The sequence below is a fragment of the Balaenoptera musculus genome, chromosome 14 (genome assembly GCF_009873245.2).
Source record: "Balaenoptera musculus isolate JJ_BM4_2016_0621 chromosome 14, mBalMus1.pri.v3, whole genome shotgun sequence".
Classification (NCBI taxonomy): domain Eukaryota; kingdom Metazoa; phylum Chordata; class Mammalia; order Artiodactyla; family Balaenopteridae; genus Balaenoptera; species Balaenoptera musculus.
In genome coordinates, this window is record NC_045798.1 from 44,383,517 (window position 1) to 44,393,417 (window position 9,901).

At 37.8% G+C, this 9,901-nt stretch overlaps 1 pseudogene; it reads right to left on the minus strand.

Moving 5' to 3' along the window:
• Window positions 1-4,485: 4,485 nt before the first annotated feature.
• Window positions 4,486-9,246, minus strand: LOC118880029 (annotated as a pseudogene).
• Window positions 9,247-9,901: the final 655 nt, after the last annotated feature.

Sequence of the window (9,901 nt, forward strand, 5' to 3'; positions counted from 1 at the left end):
ACAGGACTTTATGAGAATCATTTTAATTTATTTTAATCTATTTTCCAGCTTTATTGAGATAAAATTGACACGTAACATTGTATAAGTTTAAGGTGTATAATATTATATGTTGACTTGACACACTTGTATATTGCAAAATGTTTACCACTTTAGCATTAGCTAATACCTTCATCAAGTCTTATAATTATCATTTCCTTTTTTGCTGTGAGAACATTTAAGTTTTACTCTTTCAGCAATTTTCTAGTATAAAACATAGGATTATTAACTATAATCACCATGCTGTACAATAAATGCCCAGAATTTATTCATCTTATAACTGGAAGTTTGTACATTTTGACCAATATCTCCCATTTCCCCAACCCCTCAGCACCTGTTACCCACCATTCATTCTACTGTCTGTTTTAACAGGTTGGGTTTTTTGAGATTCTACATATAAGTGAAATCATACAGTATTTGTCTTTATCTGACATTTCACTTCACATAATGCCCTCAAGGGCAATCCAGCCAATTTTGTTGCAAATGGCAGAATTTCCTTCTTTCTCATGACTGAAGTGTAGTCCATTACATATTTTTCATCCATTCATCTGTTGATGGGCACTTAAGTTGATTCCATATCTTGACTATTGTGTATAATGCTGCGATGAACATGGGAGTGCAGATTATCTCTTCAAAATTCTGTTTTCATTTCCTTCGGATATATACCCAGAAGTGGGATTGGTGGATCATATGGTAGTTCTATTTTTAATTATTTGAGGAACTTCCATACTGTTTTCCGCAGTGGTTGTACCAATTTACATTCCCACTAACAGTGCACAAGGGTTCTTTTTTCACCACATCCTCACCAATACTTATTATCTTGCCTTTTTGATAATAGCCATTCTAACAAGGTCTGAGGTGATATTTCAGCGTTTTTGATTTTCATTTCCCTGATGATTAGTGACGCTGAACACCTTTTCACGTTCCTGTTGGCCGTTTGAGAATGCTCTTTGGAAAAATGTCTATTTGGTTTTCTTGCTCACTTAGTAATCACGTTGCTTGGTATTTTGCTATTGAGTTTTATGAGTTCTTTATGTATTTGGATATTAACCACTTATCACAACTTTCCATAACCTAAGGCATAAAAATCTAAATTCTTTAGCATGCTATGCAGGGCTGAGCATTATCTGAACCTGACCCCACTTCAAGCAAGCCTAATTCCTTGTCACCCCATTCTATTCTACAGTCCTGTCAAATGACTTGACCGTTCTGAAAATGAGCCCTGCCATCGCACCTTGATGCTTTTGATTATGTCATTCCCTTCTAGAATGTTCTTTTTCTCCCCTTGGGGTTTGGGAAATTATCCTTCCACACTCATTTTAAGTATTGCCATGATGAAGAAACAGAGTCATATATTCTTTTTCATAGTTGCAATGCAATCAGCCTCATTTCTGCTGTGCACTTACCACCTCTTGTAGTGGCTAGTCATGTGACTCGTCTCCCTGTGGGGACAGAAGCCCCTGCAGAGCAGACCCCAAGTCTTAATTACATTTATAGACTCATGCATGGCATCGTGCTTGGACAGCATAGAGGCTCAATCTATTGGTTGTTCAACAACTAAGTATCTTTCCAGGTTAACGTACAAAGTGGAATATGTTTCTTTAATACTTTGTAGTTTTTTGCAGCACAAGAGTTGTCTCTTAAGGATAAAAAAATATTTTTTAAGTGTTGAATTTAACAAAACCCTTTTGAGAATGCTTCACTAAAACCTGAACTCTTTGATTTATGTGAATGACTATATTATTCTGCTGTACTATAAACACAGCTATAATATTGGCAGAAAATAGATCATCTTGGGAAGGTCAGATAATTTTAGTTTTATGTTTTTAGTTTTACTTTGTCTTGACTGTGGAAAACTAAGCTGAAGTTATAGACTTCGTTCGCAGGCTTATTCATAATGAACAACTGCTGTGATAATCACCTGTCAAGGTTAAAAGATCGAAATTAATATTTATATACGTTTACATTTGACAAAGATTTTTCATATACCATTTCTTTTTGCCTCTCACAATAGCCTTTTAAATTAAGTACACGACAGGCATTGTTATTATGCCCATGATAGAGATAAGGATGCCAATGCTGACAAAGTTTGTGTGGTTGATATGTAGTCATGGCATTAGTAATTGGCAATTAATTTTGGGGTGCTACCTCAGGACTTCTAGCCCTAAAATCTTTCTCTTTCCACTAAACTATGTAACATCCCTGATTCCATGAATCTGGCTGCTTACAAACTCCTTCTAGAAGCAGACCAATCTATTCCTCACTCATTCTTTCATAGATTATATATTTTTCTTTCTCATCTCTTCTTCTCCCCTTTGGACTACTTCTGCTATTTCCTGGGAACATTAGCGGCATTAAAATTATAAGGTCAACTTTCAAATATATTAAAAGGTTGACATCTTACCGGAACGTGAACAATTTACAAGTGAAGACTGAAATTTTGCTTTATTGGAGATAAAACCAGTTTTATGAATATTTATTACAATCAAAATGAAAACTAATTTAAAAGAATATGTGTTGGTTAAAAATATTGGATTTTAGAATTAGACATTCATGAGTTTTCCTCCAACTTCTGTAATCCACAATGTGATTTTAGACAACTCGCTTATTTTTTTTGAACATTAGTTTCCTCAACTGTAAGATGGATTGTTGTTTGGATACTTTTAAAGGAAGATACATTATTTAAAGCACATCAGTAAGTGTAAGATATGTATAAAACAAATGATTATGTTATTGCTGTATGATATTAGGCTAATTTATATTTTTGTTATTTTTAATACGCCTTTTTACTGTTTTATCCAATAATCATTGATATGTACCACTGGATAACATGAAAATAATCTACAGTCTCAGCCACATGATCTAATTTTCTCTCAAAATTCTGTTCACTAATTGTTAAAAAACCTATGGTGTGTGCAACACAACATTAGGATTAGTAGGGAGTTAAAGATGTGAAAACTACATTTTAAGCTTTCTTGATCAAAATTGAATAGCTCAGTACTTCAGTTAATCAAAAAATATATAATCCAGATAGTCAAGTCAAAAAATCATCTGCTATAAATGAAGAATTGGAGCTTGCATTTAATTTTGAAAACACCAGTAAATTATTTTTTACCTTCTTTAAAACTATAGGCATACATTTTGAAAACCACACATGGTATTCAATTGGATATGCTGTTCAACTATACAGTCAATATTTGTCGATCATGTTTGTTCTCACATACCTTAATGAATTTTTATAATGGATAATTCTTACATCTGACACCCACATTCTTAAGGTGATAAAAAGTTGTAAGAGAAGAATAAGATGAAGAAAACTTTGGGTTATTTTTTTCCAATCACAAACATTTTTTTCAAATCTCTGAGATTAATGTCAGTTTAAAATTTGCTCTAGAAGATGCGACTTATGTCTATTAAGAATTAATTATCTGCTATACTTCTTTAACAAACTGTACTTTATTACTTTCTGAATATTTTCTTTATCTTGAGGAACCAAACCTCTAGGACATTTTTAAAAAATTAGTTCTTTCAGCAGCATTGAACAGTACAGTGCAATGCCATATCTAAACCTCTGTATGTATAATCTAATAGAATTTAGTCATGCACACCAATCAACTGGTCTACTAACATGTAGGTACATGCAAATTTTACCAGCTAAATTAGGATATTTGAAGGAAAGCAAAAACATTTTTAACAAGGAATTTAAAAATTCAGGGGGCATGATATTTACAATCTGGATAGAAGGAACTCCTTTAAATTATAGAACTACACCTCTAGAGGTTTACGCAAAGAACTATCTCTGGTTGTCAGGAGAATGTTTGTGGGCTTTCTGGATCAGATGACTTTTCTTTCTGTGTATATTTGGGAATGCACCCTGCATTTCCCACCACCTTTATTTCTTGGACTTCCTCTCCTTTGATTTGGCTGTACATTAGGGCCTAGTGAGTTTCCCTACAGTTTCTTCCTTACAGGCACCAAAGCAAGCACGTTAAGCCCTTGCATGTATGAGCTAATTGCTGTGGGCAAACGCGGGAAGTAATAAAAATAGCTGCAATTTTAGATGTCTCCTGGGGTTTCGGTGTCCTTAAGAGTTCCATTACTTCTATTTCAATCTGTCAATCCCCACCCCACCTCTGTAACAACATTTCTGCTGTATCTTTAATTGATTTCCACAAAACACCAGAAACACACAATATGACAAACAACAAAGCAAAACCCCCAAACCCTCCTGCATGTCTTTTATGGTGGAAATAGAGGGGGTGGCTTATACATTACAGTGCTAAAGAACTGAAGTTGAATATCAAACATCCCTCACATTAATCTTTTCCCTAATGCTATTTAATCATACGTATTCTCTCATCTTTACCCTTATGCTTTTCCTACTTCCACCCCACACCACCACCCTCATTCCTCTGGATTTCAAATATGACATTCTTTTTTTTTTTTTTTAAACCAGAACATTTATTGCGTGACTAATAATTGAAATCCTTAAGATGAACTGGATGCTGCAACAGCTGCCCTCTTGGGTTTAGGTGTTGTTCCTTCGCGGAATCCATGCCTGAATCTGCGGCATACAATTTTTAGGTGCCTCATTCGACCAGTCCCGGTGGTATTTCGTCTTTCAGCTTTACCACTCCAGTTATACTTCCTCTTCCGCTTGGCAGGGTAGCCACATTTACCACAGGTCGACTTCTGAAGGTGGCAGGCCTTAGAAGCCACAGCGGCGGCACAACGTGTGCATCTTATTCCGACGCTTTCCAAACGAGGATGGTCCCTTCGTCATCTCGCTTCTGCCGCTGAGAACAAAGAGACCGAAAGAGCCAAATATGATATTCTTTATTCACCTCTTTTATACTCGGTCTCAACCCCAAGAAGTTATGTTCCTACACATTGCCTTATTTCCTGTAAGAGGAATTTGTATACCAGGTGGTTTAATTTTGTGTTTACTAGACCCCGTAATAAAATGGCTAGGTACTAAAGTTTTAAAATGTTAATAAGCATTCATTATGGTGTGCCTCCCAGAACTTTCTTGAGAGTTGAAGAATGTAGTTCCCCAGTAGCTGAGAAAGCTGCTGACAGACGGTCCTACTGGCAGTCTTCTTTCAAGATTGCCTCTACCGGAGAGTGCCCACTTAGCTAGGTCAAAACCCCTCCTAGGGCGCCATGCATCCAGTGATTGGTCTACGTGGGGCTGTAGAGTTGCAATGTCCTTGCCTCAATTTAGAACAACTCTGAAGGACCATTGCAGGTTTATAACAGCCTGACACGTCAGCTGAGGTCTTCCTTGAGACAGCATGGCTGCTCATCATCTCCTTCTTCCTAATCTGGTTTCTTTCACTTCTTTTCCACAAACATCGATCACCAGAACCCTCCCTGATAAACTTCCTGCATGCCAATCATCTCAGAATCTGCTTCCTTCAGAACTCATCCGGGGACATGTTCTTAATTAAGTGTTCCTCTAAGTAGTTACCAACTCTCTCAAGTCAGAAGGGACCTCTACAATACTTTTAGGCAAACCTGGACTGGTTCTTCGCTTGCGTGATTTCACATGGTAGGTTCATTTGCTCAGAGTGTGGCGTTGGGTATTTTGGGATGGGAGCCAGGCATTAGTATTTTTAAAATATTGCCAGCATTCTAGTGTGTAGCTAAGTTCAGGAACCACTGGCCAATAACTCTGCCACTTCAAGTCTCTCTACCTTCCTGGCTGTACTTCCTTATTGAAGAAACCCTTGCTATCTCTTTGGCATTCTTGTGTTTGATTTGGGGAATAGTTTTACTTAATGTTCATCTGAGGAGCCATGCTTTTTCAACCCTGAGACCCATGAGCGACTTCAGTGTCCTTGGCTCAGGTTATGGTACCTTCATTCTTCAAGATCTCCGTGATTTATTTACGCATTGCATCTTTCCTAGAGAACTAGTGTAGTCATGTTAGAATTATGATTTGACAATAGAAGAATCAATTAACATGCAAAAATAGTAGAAGACACCATGCATCAAAGGACAAGGGATTATTTTGTCACACTATTTACTTATTTTATCCCACCATTAAGAAGTCCATAGTTACAATAAATTATTTAAGAAAAATAAAAATTATCAAGCAAATGAATGCTGAAACAAAAGAACAAACTAATAGCTCTATCTCTGTCCTCTCTGGGTTGTGACATCAGTAATTTCTGGGATAGCTAGGTACTAGCTTTTAATACATAAGGGAGACACATATTTGAGGCTTCAATCTATGTAGTGTCTTTCTGAAGATACATATGCTGTTCAATTTTCCAAGTTATGAATTTAATATTTGAGACCTAACATTTATACTGCCCTTTACAGTTTATAACATATCTTCACATCAATTATCTCATTTGACATTCTCCAGTTGTGCCGAATAATTTAATAAACTGGGTAATACTGGCATTAAGTTCTTGTACAGAATGTAATCATGATTAACAAAAAGCAATTTATTGTATTTGCTGCTATGCCCTATACATCCAGTTATTAAGGTTTAATGTTGCATGATGACCTAATTTTTGAAAGATTCCTATACATGCAGTCAAAGGGCTTAAGAGGAATGGTACTATTAAGCAGGAAAATATTAGAAAGTGGATTTAGAATTAGGTGAGCCAAGCTAAAATAGATGATTCTGCTCACATAGCTCAGTTATTAAGTCTGAATTTTTTATGCCGAAGTCCACAAAGAAAATTTCCAAAGTAATAAAGTTTGATCTCTTTAGGATCTATCATTTCCAGTCAATTTATTCAGTTTTTAGAATTTCTGTAGTTCCAAGTTTCCTGGATGTACTTGGATGTTCTTAATCTTGGTGATTAAGGTAACAGAGTTGATAGGTGTTGAAGCAGTCTGGTCATTGGGACCTGGAATCATGGACCATTTTGCTTCAATAAACTTAACTATTAGGGCCAAATACATTATATAAAATATATTTGATGCTGCTTTTAATAAAGATAACAGAGTTTTAAAAATAGACTGCAGAAAACTGAGATTTTCTTCAACTTAAAGAGGTAAAATAAAGTCTTTTATCAAGGTAGGTGTACACATTGAAAGGGTGAAAGAATATGTATTATAGAATCTTAAAGTTCTTATGAAAGTTCTAACTGAACCTGGTTAATAATCTTTGAAAAAATAAGAGATAACATTGAAAGTTAAAGTGAGAAAGCTTTTTGAAAGTGAAAGCATTTTCTTCTCTTGTAAATTATAAAAGGACATATGGATAGGTAGATAAAGATGACTGTCTTAATGACAGTAGATAACAATAGCTAACTTCCATGGAGTGATTACTATGATCAAGGTCACAGGCACTGTCCTCCCAACAGCCCTGTGATGTACCCCTATTTTACAGACAAGGACACTGAGAGACCAAGCAAATTATCAGAAGATATGAAGCAATTAATGGGCAGAAGCAGAATTCGAACGCAGGGAGAATCACAGCCGCCTGTGCCTTCTGAGAAAGTTTAGTTTCTCCTCAAGGCACTTGAGGTTGTTGCAGTGTTCTGGCAGGCCAGAAGTTAGTATATTGGAAAAACAACCAGGTATGTTGGGTAAAGGAACAGAATAAAAGATTCATCTTTCTTAGCTGAGAAGAAAATGTTTCTGCTGGCAGACTGAATGTTCCCCCAGAGCCTTGGAAACGTTACTTTGATTTCCAAAATTGTTCAGCTTACACCAGAAAATGAAACGTTTGGGCTAGAGATGACAGGCGGGTCTCGTATGAATGACTGAGAGAGACTGTTGATAGAGGCTGGGAGAGGAAGGATGCTTGGAGCAGTTTTCCAGGTCTTGGGTCAACAGGGCGCAGTGCTGTCTGCCTAGGATTGGGGAAGGGATTGATGAGTAAGAATGCTAGGACTGTACCAGTCTTGGTATAAACAGTCCGAGAAAATGACTTAGTGAGTATAAGGAACGATGAAATTTAAAAATTCCCCTCTCATCTTGGGGTCTCCGACTCCCCTCCCTCCCACATACCTCCTCACTAATGTTCTCAGTGTGTCATAGTATACGTATGTTTCCTTGTAAAATATATGATTTATTTATTTATTTATTTATTTTTAAATTAATTAATTTATTTATTTTTGGCTGTGTTGGGTCTTCGTTCCTGTGCGAGGGCTTTCTCTAGTTGTGGCAAGCGGGGGCCACTCTTCATCGCGGTGCACGTGCCTCTCGCTATCGCGGCCTCTCTTGTTGCGGAGCACAGGCTCCAGACGCGCAGGCTCAGTAATTGTGGCTCACGGGCCCAGTTGCTCCGCGGCATGTGGGATCTTCCCAGACCAGGGCTCGAACCCGTGTCCCCTGCATTGGCAGGCAGATTCTGAACCACTGCGCCACCAGGGAAGCCCTGATTTATTTTTAAAACTTAGGTTGAACTAATTTAAAAGTTTAACTGAGGTATGTAAATTAAAGATATTCGACTGTCTTGACATCCCCAATGGCAATCCTATATAGTGCCCCTAACATAAAGGATAGTGTGCAATAGAGCTGCTTTTTCCTTTGTTCACTCAGCCGTGTGTTTTTTCACTCAGTGCCTGCTGCCACTGAGTGATAGAGATAGTGTCAGCTCAGGAGCCAGACGGTTGGGCTTAAATCTTGGCTCTGCCACTTACTAGCTGAGTGTTAGTGGACAAGCCATGTAACTTCTGCTCTGGCTTCTCCATCTAAAGAAACTGGGAAAAATAAAAGCGACCTTATATTACCTTAATATGTATATCATAGACTCCAAGCCATTCTGATGCTAGTGCTTTATTGCTGTTATCAAAAGGCGTCACTGGGGAGTTTTCACACAACTTTAACAGAATAGGATGCCATGGGGCCTTCTCTGGACAGCCACCTCCCCGCCGCCCTGCCAGCCTCTCATGTCCTCTGCCTGCCTTGTTTGCAAAAAAAAAAAACAACTCTAGCCTCTTAGGCCTTCCCCAAGTTCCAAAGAATAAATGTAATCAGAGATATGAGAAAATGCAGAAACAAAGGAAAATAGTCACGCAAGACAAAATCATAATAGTTTAGCCATTAAACAATGGCTCCTCTTCAAGGGCTATACATAACATTCTGAGCCATGTCCTTTGAGCTGTTTTGCATGTACTGAATCCCCCGGCAGGTGGAAGAAGTTAACTGTATGCTGCCCACAAGCATGTAGACCTCAGACCGGTTGGAACCAGGAGGACTAGCTGACCAGAGATTTATGGCTCAGATAATGTTCCAACCACAAGCGAGACATGGTGGCTACTTAGAATTACACAATGGAGACAATCATCTCTGAAAATAGAAGACTGTCCCCTACCCAGCCCGTAGTCCATTCTTCTTTTCCCTATAAAATATCCAAGGAAACTTAGGGAGTGGGGAGTTGGTTCTTTGGGACATTAGTCTACCTTTTCCCCATGATTGCCGGCTTCCTCAATAAAGCTGTCATTTCTTTTACCCAACACCTGTCTCTCAGTATTGGATTCTTGAGCGATGAGTGGCTGAACCTGAGTTTGATAACACAACTATAGTGCTGCACCACCAGGCTGGGATTCACTCAATAACTGTATGATGCTTTCTGATCTTAGAATTATTACATTGTGGGGGAAAAAAATGATGTCTATTAGAAGTGATGAAGTAGGTAATTACTGTAAGGATTAAAGGAGCCAATATGCCAAGTGACTAAATCAGTATCTTTGCACATAAAAAGAACTCAGTATGGTGAAAATTTTTCCATGTAGTTGAGTGTGTATGTGTTTTGGGGTATATGTGAGCAACAGGTTTAGTTCAATAGAGTCTATGAGGCCATATTTTCTCCAAACACAAGAGTCAACTTCAATTTATAATGTTCATGGGGGACTGGGAAGATAGGGCATTGATTCAGTTTGACTTACTCTGAAGG